The sequence below is a fragment of the Miscanthus floridulus genome, chromosome 18 (assembly GCF_019320115.1).
Source record: "Miscanthus floridulus cultivar M001 chromosome 18, ASM1932011v1, whole genome shotgun sequence".
Lineage (NCBI taxonomy): Eukaryota > Viridiplantae > Streptophyta > Magnoliopsida > Poales > Poaceae > Miscanthus > Miscanthus floridulus.
In genome coordinates, this window is record NC_089597.1 from 64,122,291 (window position 1) to 64,139,872 (window position 17,582).

Sequence of the window (17,582 nt, forward strand, 5' to 3'; positions counted from 1 at the left end):
GCCGTTGAACACATCATTGAAGGGGTGGAACGCCAGGTAGTTCTACATAAAATAGAGCCACCCAATCGTCTGCTGCGACGCCGACCACATCCCAGAGAGTCAGAAGAGCTGGTCGGAGACGCCGAACAACGCTGACATGGAGCAAGTGAGGGAGCTTCTTGCCTTAATAAGGGGCATCAGAACCAATAGCGGATTGGTAGCGGCAAGCTTTATAGTACGCCGCGTGCAGCCCTGTAAAGAGAGGGCACATCTAGCCTTCGAGTTCAAGGGGGAAACCGACGGTACCCAGGAGAGGCCGGAGATGCTGTCGAGGAACGTTTGTGAAGAGCGGGCTACAGAGCTATTTGCTCCATTTTCCTCTTTCAACATGTCAGGGTATATGAGGCCCTTCAACTGCAAAAATCTGCCTCCTTAGGTAAATATCTCAGTTGTGTATTCCTGATGCTTTGTATCCTTCTTCATTGCCGAGCAGTAGACTGATTTACCTATGCGAAGATCCATTCACAGGATAGGGCGGTGTACTTTTCAAGTGTGCCGAAGGGCAATTGGCCACCAGCTGTGGATGCACGACCACCAACTCAACCTGAAGGAAGTGCCATCGACATCTTGTCGGACTCCGGAGGCACAGATGTTGGTCGGACAGAAAGTTCTCCCCCGGTGTCGGAGAAAGCCCGGGGGAAGAGGGCAGCGGTAGATGAGCCGGCCCAGAAGAGGAGGAAGATGACGGGTTCTACTTCCATCAAACTAGGCGGCATCTCGCTTGGCAATGATCAGACCAGTTGAACGCGAAGGACCGCTGTGTTCGACTGGTCGGATGGTGACAAAGTTTCAAAGGATCCTCCATAGAGCACGAAAGAGCCTCCACACAGCACTCCCATGGGGAATCAATCAAGGGGAGGCGAAGAAGTCCCTGAGCCACAGACGAGGGAAGTCCCCGAGCAGTGGGAGAGGCAAGTTCCTGCACAGCAGACAATGGGAGTCCCTACGGGGCAAACGACGGGAGTCCCCGAGCAACAAGCGGAGGGAAAACTAGAGCAGCAGGCGGAGGGGGCCCCAGAGCATCAGGTAGAACAAAGGTCGACTATGGAGGAGCGAAGACCACCTCCATAGAGTACGGGAGTCGATCCCATGGCTGCGCCTGGGGGCTCGGGCAGGCACCGCCGGTTCAAGAAATTGAACTGGCAGACTAAACCGTAAGTATTCTTGCCTTGGAGTTAATTTGCTATAGGTTCTTAACTTTTGTGATGACTGACGAGCTGACTTGATGTAGAGCAAGGCATACGACGGATCTAGTCCTGCCCATCCAGACTAACAAGCAGCCGAAGGCTAGCTTTGGGACGGAGGGAATGCCGGTGGACCCCATCCTATAGTCCCTAGGTGCTCATCCGCACACGGTGGAGCCAATTACCGCCGTTGGTCGACTATGCCGATGATGACTGACGAGCTATCGTCGACGACGAACGAGTCGACGACTGTACCCTCGGTGATGGGAGGCACCACTATGTCCTCTGGAGTAGAAACTGTAGCTACTAGCATCACACCGGAATATGGAGTGGAGAATATTGCAGTGTCGAAGGAGCAGACAGCGCTCCCTGAGTCGTTGGAGGGCATAGTCGGACCCGCTATCCGTCCACCGAGCCCCAAGGTGGTGCCTCCGGTGGCAGCAGAGGAGCACGAGGTGGAGGAGATCGAGCATGAGGAACCTCGACCCTAAGCTGTTCGAATCCTCCAAAAGCGCGGGATGACATAGTAATTGTCGAAGAGGAGGACACCACCAGGGAGTTAAGGAGACTAGAAACCACCCTTGCCAGGTGACAAAGCAAATCAAGGTTAGTACTGCATCAGAAATGCTCCTCTTTGACTTTTATAACCGGATTTCGACATTGTCATTATGCATTTGCAGGAGATAATGCGGACTGCCGAGCAGCGCGCCAGCTGATAAAGAGGATGGAGCCCCTCACCGAGGAGAACGAAAAACTCAAAGAGGCGGTGAACGTCTCGGAGAGAAACATCTAGAGGGCCCGGCGCGAATGAGACCTTACAGAGTCCAACACACGGGACCTGGAATACCAGAAGGGGGTCCTATCCGAGCGGCTGGCGGCTGCGTCGAGCAGCTACGGAGCCAGTCTAACAGCTACATAGCCAGTCTGAGCAACTGGCTGTTGTATCCAGACAACTATGGAGTGTCTTCGAGCAGTTGGAACAAAAATCCAAAGAGCTCAGAAGTGTATCCGAGCAGAAAGTAGGTAGAGTATATCGACGAATGCACTTGGTATTGCTGAATAGCCATATTTTTTGTGCTAACTGTTGCGCTTGTAGAGCAAGATGTGGAGCTCGGCAACTGCGCCAGGCCATCAAACAACTTTGACAGGAGAAGGCGAAGGAGTCTGAGCGAGCAGATAAACTGGCCAAGGAGCTGAAAGGTGAATACCTCCTAGTCAGAATTACCGTCGAAGTAGTTTCTTTGTGTGATGGATCATTGTAACGCTTGTAGGCTACCATCATAAAGCCAAGGCATAGTTTGATGTGCTGGTGTAGGAGGCCAGGACCCAAAGGGACAACTTTGACGTTGTAGTCGCTGCAATTAAACTGGTGCTTGACTGTGTCGACCTAGAACTGGGTATTCAGCTCGACAGCAGGCGGCAATGTTAAGACATAATCATCCAGAGGTGCAAAGCAGCATGGGAGAACTTCAAGAGCTTCTATCATGACACCGTTGTGTTCGTCACTACTCATGTCCTTGCGGTGGTTTGGTCCCATTACCCAACCGTCGACCTTCAGGTGATACGGGGTGGGTTCGCTGAAGGACTTAGCAATGCGGAGACCCAGCAGTTGGAATATCAGGTGGAGGACGCAGCGAAAAAGTTGGCTGGCGATATAGACCTGTTCGGTGAGACAGATGGTGATGGTGGAGCTCGGTGATCTATTTAGAGATTGTCCATCTATAATATCTTGACAGTGTAGTTAGAACACGTGAGAGCGCAAAAACAATTATGTATGTGAGGAATGTTACATGGTGCATGTGTATGCAGTTTGCTTGTAGTTTTGATGAAAGAAAATCCTCATAGTGTTGACCATGACGTATTTATATGGAGTATAAGTAGAGTCCGAGAAGTTAGTTCGATACTGACCCCTATGGCCTCAGCTAGCCCATAGTCCATAACGTCGAGCATGGAGCCCGTGCATGTGTAGGAGGAACAGGCGTGACCAAGGAACCGCAGCCGACCACCCATAACGCAGAGCGCGGAGCCCGTAGCACATGTATGGAGAGATCGGAGACTGGGTCTTCTCCATAGAGAATAGAGTGAAACATGTGCTGCTCGGTGATTGTTGAAATAACTTAGGAGATATATGTAGTATAAGCGGCGTTCGAGCAATTAGTTCTATGCTGAACTCTCGGCCTTGGCTAGCCCAAAGTCCATAACGTCGAGCGCGGAGCCCATGGATGTGTAGGATGAACAGGCATGACCAAGGAACCACAGTCGACCACCCATAACGTAGAGCGCAGAGCCCATGGCATGTGTAGGGAGAGATCGGAGACTGGGTCTTCTTCAAAGAGAACAGAAAAGAAAGTTTGTTGCTCGCTATTCGGTGAAATATCTTGGAGATTTGGAGCAAAGTGTTCGATGATTTGGAGAAGACTTATTTGGTGATTTTTGGTGAAAATGTGTCGGCGTTTTGGAGAAATCGTTCAGCGACATTGGAGAGAACCGTTTGGCGATATTGGAGAGAACCGTTCGGCGATAACGTTGGAGATTTGGAGAAACATGGTCGGCGCAGTTATGTCTATTTCATATTGGAGATCATTATGGAGTAGCATAGAGCTCGGCGACTGTCAGTGGGGGTTAAACCACAATGCAGAAAAAGTGGAGACAGGTTATGGAGACCAAAACTTTATTCAACATAAAGTGGAGAGTACATATCTGGAGCGTTTCAAGGATAGAAACATATAAGGTGCTCGATGTGCCACGAGTTGGGAACATCAATTCTTCTAAGTCACATAGGCGATAAGACCCTAGGTCGGGTGACCTCTTTGACGACGTAAGGCCCTTCCCAAGGGGAAGAGAGCTTGTGCATCCCTTTGGTTTTTTGTTTTCTGCGGAGAACGAGGTCGCCGACAGCAAATGAACGACCTTTGACTGTTGCGGTTGTAGTACCTCCGCAAGCCTTCCAGATATTTGGCTGTGCGACACAGGTGATTAGGCGTTCCTCCTCGGCCCTATCGATGTCCTCTGTCCGAACAGCTGTAGCCTGCTCTTCATCAAAGTTTTCCACCCTAGGTGCTCTGAAGGCAATGTCTGTTGGTAGGATGGCTTCTGAGCCATAGACCAAGAAGTATGGAGACACACCGGTGCTGTGACTAGCTTGAGTACGCAGTCCCCAGACTACAGCTGGTAGCTCCTTGAGCCATCTGCCCGGGTGCTTTTCTTCTTTCTTATATAGTCTCTTTTTTAGGGCATCAAGGATCATGTCGTTCGCCCGTTCGACCTGTCCATTGGCTCTAGGATGAGCAACGGAGACGTATTTGATGGAGACGCAATGGTCTTTGCAGAAGTCCCAGAAGTGATGGCCAGTAAATATAGTTTCGAGGTCGGTGACGATGCTATTCGGGAGACCGAATCTGTGGATGATGTCTTCGAAGAGCTCGACTGCTTTCTTTGTAGTAGTCGAGACGAGCGGTTTATACTCAATCCACTTGGAGAACTTATCAATGGCGACATATACGTTCTGGAAGCCACCTGGCGCTGGCTTGAAAGGCCCAATCATATCTAGTCCCCAGCATGCGAAGGGCCAGGAAGCTAGGATGGTTTGCAGCTCTTGTGCCGGCACGTGTATTTGCTTGGCAAAAAATTGACATCCTTCACAACGTCGTACAAGGTCTTCTGCATCGGAGATGGCTATGGGCCAGTAGAAACCCGCTCGGAAAGCCTTGCCAACCAGTGTTCTCGAGGCCGCGTGATTGCCGCAGGAACCAGAGTGAATTTCAAGAAGTAGCTTCACTCCCTCTTCTTGGGTGATGCATTTCTGCAGGATCCCTTCCTTGGCACTTTTCCTCATCAAGTTGTCATATACCAGCACGTAATGCTTGCTTCATCGAATTAGGCATTCAGTTTTAGTCTTGTTGGCGGGTACTTTCGGCGCTGGTGAGGTACTTGATGAATTGTTCCTTCCAATCGGTGGCCGGCGAAGGTACCGATAGTACCAACTGCTCGGCGGGGGGAACTTCCTGTACTTCCTTATCTTCCTTAATGGATGGCTCCAGGAGATCTTGAATGAAGACCCCCGGCGACTCACGGCGTGAGAAGAGCCCAACTTGGATAAATGGTCGGCGAGCTGATTTTGGTCGCGTACCACGTGGTGGTATTCGATGCCGTAGAATTTTCCTTCAAGTTTCCTGACTTCGGCGCAATATGCATCCATCTTCTCGCTGGAGCAAGACCAGTCTTTGTTAAGCTGGTTGATGACCAGCGCAGAGTCCCCGTATACCATGAGGCATTTGACGCCGAGCTCAATGGCTATACGGAGTCCGTGGAGACATGCTTCATATTCGGTGGTGGTGTTGGAGGCCGAAAAGTGTATCCGAAGAACGTATTGGAGCTTATCCTTTGTGGGTGTAATGAACAGAATGCCCGCACCAGCACCATTGATGTTAAGGGCGCCGTCGAAGTACATCACCCAGTGCTCGGGGCAAGTGGCGGTGATGGGCTCTTGGATCTCGGTCCACTCAACGATGAAATCAGCGAGCGCCTAAGACTTGATCATAGGCCTGCTTCTGAATTCAATGGAGTAAGTGCCGAGCTCGATAACCCACTTGATGATACAGGTCGTTAGCCTCTTTGTTATAGGAGGATGTCCCCTAGAGGGAATTCAGGAGACCACGACGACCTTGTAATACTCGAGTAGTGGCGGAGCTTACGCGATGTAATCAAGATGGCGTATAGCAGCTTTTGGACCTAAGGATAACAAGTTTTGGGCTCATTAAGGACCTCGCTGATGAAGTATACCAGATGTTGCACCTTATAGGCGTGCCCAGCCTCCTCGTGTTCGACCACGATGGCTGTGCTGATGACGCGGGAAGTAGCGGCGATGTAGATCAGGAGAGTTTTGTCTGGCCGTGGCGCCGTCATGATCGGAGGCTTTGTTAGGAACACCTTGAGCTGCTCGAAAGTTGTATCGGCCTCTTCGAACCAGTAAAAGCGCTCGGAGGCCTTGAGGAGTTTGAAGAATGGTAGCCCTTTTTCGCCGAGGCGCGATATGAAGCGGCTTAAAGCAGCCATGCAGCCTATAAGTTTCTATATATCCTTGACGCATGTTGGCCATTTCATGTTGGTGATGGCGGAGACCTTGTTAGGGTTGGGTTCGATGCCACGAGCGCTGACAATGTAGCCCAGCTAGTATACCAGATGGAACTTTGAAGATGCACTTTGAAGGGTTCAACTTCCATTGGTACTTTTTCAGGTTGGCGAACATTTCTTCGAGGTCGGCAATAAGATTGTCGGCGGTCCTAGACTTGATGACCACATCATCGATGTAAGCCTCGACGTTGCGGCCGATCTGTTGATCGAGGCACATCTAAATGGCCCTTTGATAGGTTGCCCCGGCGTTCTTATGTCCGAAGGACATGGTGGTGTAGCAGTATACACTAAAGGGCGTGATGAACGACGTCTTGATCTGGTCTTCTTCCTTGAGGGAGATCTAGTGATAGCCAGAGTAACAGTCAAGGAAGGAGAGCAGTTCACAGCCGTCGGTGGAGTCTACAACCTTGTCTATCCGAGGCAAACCGAAGGGGTCTTTAGGGCAGTGTTTGTTAAGATCAGTGTAATCAACGCACATTGTCCATTCCTTATTTTTTCGAATGAGAATAGGGTTTGCTAACCACTCAGGATGATACACTTCTTTTATAAATCCGGCAGCTAATAGCCATTTTATTTCTACCCTAATAGCCTCCTTCTTGTCTGGCGTGAATCGGCGGAGTTTCTGCTTGATCGGTTTGGTGGTCGGCGAGACATTTAAGGAGTGCTAGATCTTCTCTCGTGGTACCCCCGACATGTCTGTAGGTTTCCAAGCAATACACATCGGCATTGGCACGTAGGAAGGAGACGAGCGCGCCTTCCTATTTGGGGTCAAGGTGAGCCCCAATCTTCACAGTCTTGGAAGGGTCGTCGAGGCTGAGGCCGACCTCCTTTCATTTCCTTGGACTTGGCGGAGTCACGGGGAGGCTCCAGCTCTGGGATCTCCATGTCATCGGCAGGCAACGTCTTGGCTTCGGTGACCACGCTGGCCATCTAGATGGAGAGGTCGGTGGCTTCGGTGAGAGCGAGACTCTCTGTCTCGCAGGCGTAGGCGATGGAGAGGTTGGCCCGTAGGGCCAGGAACTCCTATAGGCAAAGGCATCTTCAGCACCAGATAAGCATAGTGTGGTACAGCCATGAACTTGGCCAGAGCTGGCCAACCAAGTATGGCATGGTAGGCGGTGTTGAAGTCGGCGATGTAGAAGTTGATGTGTTCAATGCGGTAGTTGCTTGCTGTGCCGAACTATACTGGTAGGGTGATCTCCCCAAGTGGTTTGGAGGCCCTACCAGGTACCACACCCCAAAAGGAGGAGTCAGAGGGTGTGAGATCTGATAACCCATGGCCTAGCTCCTTCAAGGCTCCAGCGAAGAGGAGATTCAGGGTGCTCCCACCGTCCACGAGCACCTTTCTAAAAGCACCTTCTAGATGGTTGCGTCGAGGACGAGGGGGAAATGCCCTGTGTAGGAGATGTCCGCCCACTGGTCGGCCCTGCTGAAGGTGATGGGTACCTCGAACCATGGGCCGATAACTGGGGTTGGCGGTGTCGTCTTCCGTAGTGATGGAGAGCACCCGCCGTGCGGCAAGCTTCCATTCTCTTCTACTTTTGGTGGTGGTGAGGCCCCCAAAGATGGTGGCGACCACCTTGTCGTGGTTCTGGAAGGCATTGTTGTTACCCCAGGTGGTCGGCTATCTCTAGCTCCGTCGTTAGGCGTCGTCTTCTAGCTTTTTGTCCTGAAATTCCTTAGCCAAGCCAAGGCAGTTCTTCATCTTGGTTTGGCGTTCTTGTGAAGAGGGCATGGGCCATCGAGGATCTTTTGGTACTTGCTCGTCGTAGTTGCACTTGGCGTGAGGTTGATTGACAGGCGGCGACAATGTGGTCTGGCCGGCGGCGATGATTTTGGCCAGGCTTGGGTCCTTCTGTTCGATCACGGCCGCTGTCACGATGGTAACTATGGTCGTCGAAGCGGCGGTCGTTGTGGCTTCGGTTGTCGGGTGGTCGTCGTGCCGGCGAGGTTGGCGATGGGTGACCCGCATCCTCATTGAAGCGCACCTCGGCTTCCTCGGTCATCGGCATACTAGTTGGTAGGTAGTGATCATCTCACCAATGCCTGTGGGTGGCTTGCGGTTGAACTTGGAGCGAAGCTCGCGATGGTGGAGTCCTCGGGTGAAGGCGGTGATGGACCTTAGCTTATGTGATGTTGGGAATAGAATTCCTCATCTCGAAAAAGTGTCGAATGTAGCTGCGGAGGAGCTCGGATGGCTTCTGGTTGATGCGGTTGAGATCATGCTTGGTGCCTGGCCGAGTACACGTAGCCATATAATTGTCGGTGAAGACTTTTTAGCTCTTCCTAGGATCCGATGGAGTCTGGGGCAAGGCTAGTAAACTAGCTCATGGCGGGTGGCGTGAGGCATGACGGGGAGATAGTTTTCCATGACACTGGTGTCTCCTCTGGTGGCGCGGAACAGCGGTGGCGTAAGCCTATAGCCACTGTGTTGGGTTCATCCTTCCCTCGTAGGGCTCGACCCCAGTGATTTTGAAACCATGGGGCCATTGGAGTGTTCGAAGTGCCCTCATAAATGTTGGAGGCCCTTCGGGGTTGTGGTCGGTGTTGGCTATAGCGTTGCCGGCCTCGATCTACTCGAGAGCTGAGTCCGGGTTTCTGTACTCCTGCTCGTACTCCTAGCGGTGGCGCACTCCGTCTTCATGGCGACCGAAGCGACGTTGCTCGATACGCTGTCGTGCATCCCAGAGGTTGCTAAGGTGCACTCGAGCATCCTGTTCGACCTCCTGGTCGTGTTGGCGATGGTGTTTGGCGCGATGGCCCCCAGCTCCCCCCTATAGAGGCAGTGATTGGTCGGTGAAACGGTTTTGACTAGGGCGGCAATTGGATCTCAGCGTAGCTGATCGGCGAATCGTGCTCGTGGAGCATGAAGGTCTCTGATCCTTGTGAATCTCATTAACCTAATAGTGTGCCGCTTTAAGCATGGCAGCGACCTTAGCGAGCTTGGGCATCTATGGGAGGCGGGCGAGCTTGTTGGTGGCCACTGCCAGATTGGCGCTTGGAGTCTTGAAGACGTCGTGGCCGTCAACACGGAGAAACTCTTCGTCGAGGTCGCGGTGGAGTGGAAGTGGCCTTCCTTATGAGTCGAGCCAATTATTTCGAGCAGCCTCGACCCGCGCAATAGCTGCCTCATTTTCTTGGTGCTACGCGCGGTTGACGTTTCGGTTCTCATGAGCAATGTGTTCCTCCTCGGTTTCGCCATTCCGAGGAGGGCTATCGACGCTGACGTTGAAGATCGTGCCACCCCGGAAGGGTGCGAAAAGGAGCTTCTCGGTGAAGGTTTCGGCGAGGGTCTCCGTAGAGCCCTAAGACTCGGAGCTCAGATTTTCCTCTAGGATGGTCTGGAGGGACGCTCTAGGGGCACCGGCCTATGTGTAGCATGTTGATGGCTGACGGAGGCTAAACGGCGAGCTGGTCGGCGAGTGGATGGGCATCTCCCACCTGGTCGGCGAATTTCCCCCTCAGGGCATCTTGGTAAGTAATGGCGACGTTGGTGAGCCTGAAGGGCAGAGCCACAACTCCTGGAGTTTTCCAAGCAGCCTCTGATAGATCTAGATCGGAGGGTGGTCGGTGCTGAACCAAAGTATCTAGGGCTGACTCGGCGATGGAGAGGCAATCGGCGAGCTTCAGACCGACCCGATCGATGGATTTGATCAGATCATCATTGCTGATCTACCTCCTCTGGTAGCGAGGAAGCGGGCGGCGGGTCATTGATGAAGGTGACCTCGGAAGTGGTTCCAAGATCAGATCTGCAGTTGTAGGCGTGGGGGTGGTCGGCGTAGAAACGATCTACACCGGCTCGAGGAGCTCTCCGACTCCGTCAGCGTTGATGACCCACGAGATGGATCCGACCATGAAGATCTAGCCGGGCTACGAAAGGAACGAAGAGCCTATGGAAAAAGTCATCTTGTTCGATAAGGAAACAACACACACAGCCCCTACCTAGCGTGCCAACTATCGATAGAATATCATCGGTAGTCCTCCGAGGGGTATCCCATGAAGGTAGATTCATCAGCAGAGGAGCATGAGATCAAGAACAAGAAGGCAACAGAGACACACGAGTTAGATAGGTTTAGGCTGTCAGTATGACATAATACCCTACTCCTGTGGTCTGTTGGTTTGTATTAGCTATTGTCTGATATTGCATGTGTTTGGAGGGGGTCCCTGCCCGCCTTATATAGTCCGGGGAGCAGGGTTACAAGTCGGTTAGATCTGAGAGATGACTGGAAAGTAATAACTGATTATAGGAATCTTGGGATCATACATATCCTAACAGATCTCATAGTATCTTTGGGATATCTTCCAGATGTCTTGCGGAAGGCGCCGACCAGAGTCGTGCCCCGCAAGGCTTCGTCTTGTGGGCTGGGCCGCCCTAGAGGGCATAGCCCATGTGGTCTACCATGGGTATCCAGGGTCGTACCCCCCACAGTCCACGTAGATGATGGCTTTTGTGGTGCTTAGGAAAGGTTGGCCCAAGATAATGGGTGCCCTTAAATCTCTACCTATTTCCAAAACCACAAAATCTATGGGAACATATGATTGTCCCACTCAAACAATGGCATCTTCAAGAACTCGCTTGGGGTAGCAGAGTGACTGATCTGCAAGCTGTAAACATATATTTGTGTACAACAAAGTATCTCCATTAATTTGATCATAAATTACCTTAGGCATGATGTTGACACTTGCTCCGAAGCCACATATAGCTTCTTGGAAAATGTGAGGTCCAATGGCGATGGGGATGATAGGTCTCCCTGGATTGCTCTTCTTTTCTGGCAAGGTATAATGTATCCACCTTCATGTCAATGGTTGTATACAATAATATGCTGCATTATGAATATATACAAGATTTGTAGTTTCTAGATCTTCCGATTGCCCCGGAATCTTACCTTTATCGGTTAGAGGAACAGCAGCAGCCAGCTGAGCTATTTGTGATTCTATCATTTTATTAAAGCTATACTAGTTTTTAATGATAGAGGAGAGGTTATCCATTCTATTATTTATATTTTCTAAAACTCTATCATTGGAAGCTAATTTTATAGATAAACCCTCCATAATTTTAGCTTGGCCAGAAATTAATTCTCTCAAGGGTGGTTGATTGAAATTATTACCTTGAGGATTACCTTGGTAATTACCTTGGTAGTTTGGCCTCTATTGCTGATTTCATCATTGATTTTGTTGAGGACAAAAGTAGTTGTTGTTGATGAAGTTCACATCCTCATGGGTTTCAGGGCAGCTATTCCCTGAATGATGGTGTTTCCACACTCTTCACACGTCATGCGAGAATCATGAATGTGCATGACTTCTTGCTTTTCATTGGCTTGGTCTTCAAAATTCTTCATAGCAGGTCCATCTTGGTAGATAGCATGTCTACTTCCTTGTGTTGATGCATACCTCTACTTCTCTTGTGGGTCTGAACTCGTTCTTCATTCCAGCCTTGGTTGGAGGCCATCTTCTCCATGATAGCTATTGTAGCTGGGAGTGTGAGTGACAGGAAAACACCTCCAGTAGCAGCATCCATAGTCTCACAGGTACTGTTGGTCAACCGTGGTAGAAAGTCTGCATGAGTAGCCAATTCTCCATCCCATGATGAGGACATTCTGATATGTAATCTTGAAAGCGTTCCCATGCTTCAGGGACAGATTCATCATGTTGTTGCTAAAAACTTGAGATTCTCCCACGTAGAGCATTGGTCTTGTCTATGAGAAAGAACTTGGCTAGGAAGGCAGTAGAGCAGTTATCCCATGTAGTATTTCTATCTTTGTTGGCATAGAACCACTGCTTTGCCTTCCCCAAAAGCGAGAATGGGAAGAGGCAATGTAGTATGGCATGTTGGGTCACTCCTTTGATGGTGAAAGTGCTGCAAATTTCTAGAAAGTGTTGGAGATGAGCACTCGCATCTTCATGTGTGTTTACACCAAAATTTGGAAAGAAGAATTGCAGGAACTCGAAGCTCCCAAGATTGTGTCATCAAGGAATCGATTGCATAAAGACGATATCAGCTGATTCAATTGCAGTGTCGGAATTGGCTCTCTTCAGATAGCGCCAGTAGATAACGATAGGAAGCTACGATTGGCGTCGGGAGAAATATGTTGGACTCTACAAAAAGGGAAAGATTAGGGTCCAAGTTATCTTAAATTAGGAATGTATTATTCTATACCAAAGATTGTAATGAGTGGTACTTAAGTAGCATTCATGCTTGGGATCCGGGTATAAATATTGGACCCTGGCTATTGTAGAAGGACATCCAATCAATCAAATACAATTTACCTTTTTCGGCTCTGGCCAACCTATAGGAGTAGGAGTAGAGTAGATCTCGGCGAGTTCTTCAGCAAGCAGGGCTACATCGGTCCAATCGACCTCCAGTTTGTTTGTAAGTACTATCATGGTTTATACTTTGGTTTGAACGGCTGCATCGATTCGGTCGACCTCCACTACGAACTTTAGTAAAAGCTAGTTATCGACTCTTGTCTAGTTCAAGTACGGTTGCATCAATTCGGTCAACCTCCACTATTCAAACTAGATTAAGGTCAAGTTATCGGCTCAATATAAGGGTGGCGTCCTTCAGGTAGATTCATTAAGTTACCGATCTTGCTGATGTTTTCATTATTATTAGTTGCAGCAGCATCAATCCGCCCAGTCAAGATTGAGTTAGATCGGCCTTATATCCTTTCAGTCCATCGTTTGCTTTATTACAACATGATGTTTCTTACTTTGAGCGACGGGTTATGTTTCATCGGCCATTCTACTTCGATCTTGATCGTTCATAGTACGCGGTTAAGGCATGTATAATCTTGAAGAGGTTTGTTGGCTAGTTAAATCTAGTTTATAGTTCACCATTATGGCTGTAACGATCTGGTCGATCCCCACTGATGGCACTGTAGATTGGAGAATATTGGTTAGTAGATTTGTTCCTGATTAGGCATGACCTCAGCTGTTTGCTATGACTGCATCGACTAAATAACCGATCGCCTGTGCATTAACACCTACAGTGTATGTCCATGATTCTGTTAAGCGTGAATAGATCTATGTACTTTAAGGGTTTGATTTGTTGTCTCTATCATGGCTGCATCGATCCAGTCGAACCCTACTATTAGAGATAGTAGGTTAAGTCTAAGGAGTCCATAGGTTTGTCCATGTGAAATACTCGATTGTTCACACATTGTAGTCCCTTTTCACCTAAATCAGCTTTTTCAGCCGATTCATCTGAGCCTTCATGTATAGCATGTCTTTCGGAAAGCCTGTCGAAGTATAGATGATTTTATGGATTCTTCGGTATTAGTTTGTTATTATCATCATAGTTGTCATCGATCCGATCGAACCTCACTGTTGATGGTAACAGATTAGATTTAGAGCGTTTGTAGATCCATTGGTATTAAACAGTCGATTTGTTTGCATGCTATATCTTTTCCTGATTAGATTTGTCGACTCAACAATTCATACTGGTAATATCCACCGAGCTGATGATCTCATTTATGTCTACGGGCATTATACCTATAAACATAAAATTAATCGCGATCCATGAGCTTTAGTGTCCGTAACAGCCGATTTCTGTGTGTATCGGCTATTTAGTCAATTTTTCCATCTGGCTGCTCCCGAAGCGGCACACTTGGAACTGTCTAGGTATAGACCAGCATGTTCCACCTTAAATTACTGATAAACTTTCTCTCCTTGTCAATTGCAGGGTCAAATTAACTGGCACATCTCGGGAGGAATACGCAGGATCGGTTATCCCTGCGTTGAAGCCAAGCAGATCTCCAGCTCCATCAAGCAGATCCTTATGGCTTGCCGTGTGTCGACGCATTTTCATGCCGATAATGTGCCTTCCCACAAAACTGGCATGCATGCACCATATTGATGAGAGCTGGCTTGAGCTTGAATCCATTATCTCCAACATTGACTGTTGGTCCAGTACGGATGTTGGTTGTAGTTAGAGTAGAGAATTCACGGAGAATCTTGTTAGCCATAGCTTCAAATTTGGGTGTTAAGCTTTACCTTATCTGGTTGTCTTTCGACTCTAAAGCTGAAACTTTCTTAAGTTTAGCCTTAGTTCTCCTATGTAATGCTTCTGGATCATCAACGTAGTTTGTCGGAAGGTCAAAACCGGTCATACATTACCCTGCATGGGATATAAAAGTAGACAAAACAAGGGTAAGCCTATTTGAGTAGAGGTCAATGGTTATCTCGATCACATCAATAAGTATAAGTTTATCAATACTTCCTTTGCCTAGCTACCTTCCTCGGCAATGGCGCCAGAAATGCTTGTTGGTATTTATTAATTTGTCACTTGTTTTAGTAGCCATCTAGTGTTTGTCTACATCTCTTAACATTACTTTACTATGTTGTCATCCCTAGTGATGATGCCAGAGATGCTTGTTGGTGCTACTTAGCATTACTACTAGAATAATACTAAGTAGCTCTTTATTATTTTATGTGACTAGGAAGAATATATTTATATATGAAAGGAATCTACAAGCGCACAGATAATATACCATTATAGCACTTCACCCGGGAGTATTCTAGGTATCGTTATTTATATTTTTACCACAGGGAAGGTCTGGCAAGGACATATATTGATAACTTATGCTATTGATGGAGAAGTAAACCATAACCAATATTCTACTCACAACAGGGGTAAGTCAAGAGGTAAATGTATATATGAATAGCGTATAATAACTAAGCATTGATCACTTAGAGTACTCCTATCTATGGCATTAGCATGGTTAAGTAGAAAATTAGAGGAATAATTCCCAAGTCATTCTTAATTACAAGTCAAAGCATACATTGATTAGTGCAATTACACCTAGTAGTCATAGCTAAGATCAACTTCATATCTACACATAAGGGATATTACTAAGGAAGATTAAGAATAGAGTTTGTCTTCCTTCATAACTAGATCCTACTTGTATACCTATATACAGGGAGTGGACTACAAAGGACTCAACGAGAGTGTCACATCTGTGATCTACCACATGACCCGGAATATAGGGTGTATCCATAGGTAAACAACGTATAAACACCACGCTTACACAATGTCGACCACTCACCCATGGTACCTTAGAGTGAGTGCTATATGAACTTATGCATAAATATAAGGATAATCTAGCTATACTAAGTATATAATCAAAGTAGACTATGAACATGATAACTAGGAACATAAATGATATGAATAATAATGTCATAACAATTGTAGCAAACATATAAAAGTAATGAGAGATACAAAAGAGAGGGGGTACAAAGATTATACCAAACCACACTCTTGACACGATCAGAAATCCAAGCGAAACCTGCTTGCCTCCCTCTAGACCTAGCCTCACTAGCTATGCCCTAGAATATGGTGGAGCTCTGAGAATAATTAGGGTTTTTGTATTCTCAAATGACTTGAATGCAATATGCCCAAGGGAGGGGGTAGGGGTTGGTATATATAGGCCGAAGCGTCAATCCTAAGCCCTCGGATCAAACCGACTTGAATAAATGGCATAGATGCAGTCTAGGAGGCGGTGGAGAACCAACATAGCAACGGGGGGCTGATAGGTGGCCCCGAGGGTTGGCCGGCCTACAGGTGGCGGCGCCTCACCCTCCACTTCGGTGTGGTGTCCTCTCGAGTCTTCTGGAACTTTTTGGGGTTGTTTTCGCTGTGGATAAACGCGATTAAATCTGACATCTAGGTCCACCTTGACAGTTATCTAGATAAACCCTACAGAAAATATAGGTTCACCAAAACTTATGGAATTTGTTAGTTTAAACCCCTAGACCTTCATTGGTGATTATATTTATGCCCTTATACATGTTATATTGATGGTTTATAATGGTTGTTAACTACCCCCCTCCACCGCCGCGGCATCGCCCAGCGATTTAGGAGGACTCACATCATCAAGCAGAGGAAGCCTAGAGGAACACCCAGTGAGAAGAAGCACAAAGCCCCAAGTTCACCTGATTCAGGTCGGTCCAAGGACTTACCCGACAAAAGCAGGACGGATGGGCGGATAGCGCTCGCCTACCGCTCGTCTAGGAACTTCTATTCTCAAGCTCCCCACACTCTCCATCAGATTGGATCAAAGGGGATAGAGGCAGAGGATGACGAAGAATTAAAGAAAGGGAGGTAAGCTCAACAGTGGGCAAATAAAATTATGCCCATTTATGCCTCCCCTTCTTTATATAAGTAGGAACCGGCGCACGGATGGCATCCCAACCGCACATGCTACTGTGTGGGAAAATGAGCCGCAAACACTGACGCCTCGACTTTCGATAAGCATACTCATCCATGGATCCTGGCGGTCCGCTTTTAACACACTTTCACCTAAGCCAGTGCAGACGAGTGGTCTGACACTCAAATCGAGTACTTTAGCCTAGCTCACCCCCTCAGCAGGTGTAAGCAGTAGCGATTCATTCGCTATCGACCCTACCCCTCTAGAGTTAGGGGGTTTTCGGGAAGGGCACTAGTCTGGCTATAAAACCTCTGATACTCAATGTCATGTAAATCTCCCAATATCCGGACAAGCTCGAAGTACCTTATTTCAGCGGATGTGTGCCCCTTTGGGGGAAACTGGAAAACTGGTTAGCCTATGGCTGTAACCAAAGTACGAGCTCTTGAAATCTAGAAAAAGAGTTTTATGGTGTGCCCTCGCTGGTCTGGCTTTGTCCTGCCACTTCCTTTTAGTGAAGTGGACGTTCACTCATTCTACCCATTATCAGCTCGAAGAGTAACACACGCAACTACCGACAGTTGCTCACGTGTTCGTTACTCGCCCACAGTATTGCTCGCATCGGGATACTATTATATTGGCCTCAGGGATCTAGGACAATGTCCTTATTCTTCCATTAAGTGAGGCTCACGACAATTTGTACCATGTTACTTGACGGGTCTCAAAGAAAAACATGACGTCCTTAGTGCTTGATCACAAAATGACCTTCAACAGGTCACCCTAAAAATCAACTGGCTTAGTGATGCGCAGGCGATGGAGGCGCACCTACCCCATCCTCATTATTGTTTTACGACTAAGACTTAATGATGCGCAACCACTATTTACACGCCGGAATACGTCGAGAACCAACTTCTCGAGTACAGCGGTATTTCTACCCTAACCTAGCATCCACGATGTCCAGGAAGCTACGCTTCCGGTTATCGGGTACACCACTTGAACGCGGCGTTGACAACGCCCCGAGGACAACACCCAGGAAACTATGTTTCCTGATATGGGTGAACCACCTGAGCCAGGCACTTACATC

At 48.2% G+C, this 17,582-nt stretch overlaps 1 non-coding gene and 1 pseudogene across 1 annotated transcript; both read left to right on the forward strand.

Annotated features, from left to right (window-relative positions):
* Positions 1-876: 876 nt before the first annotated feature.
* The window catches only part of LOC136523964 (protein NRT1/ PTR FAMILY 7.2-like), a 35,745-nt pseudogene continuing 19,039 nt past the window's right edge, over positions 877-17,582 (forward strand).
* On the forward strand, positions 11,935-12,043 carry LOC136525102 (small nucleolar RNA R71). Its single transcript, XR_010776426.1, has one exon. It is a non-coding gene; the product is annotated as a small nucleolar RNA R71 (small nucleolar RNA).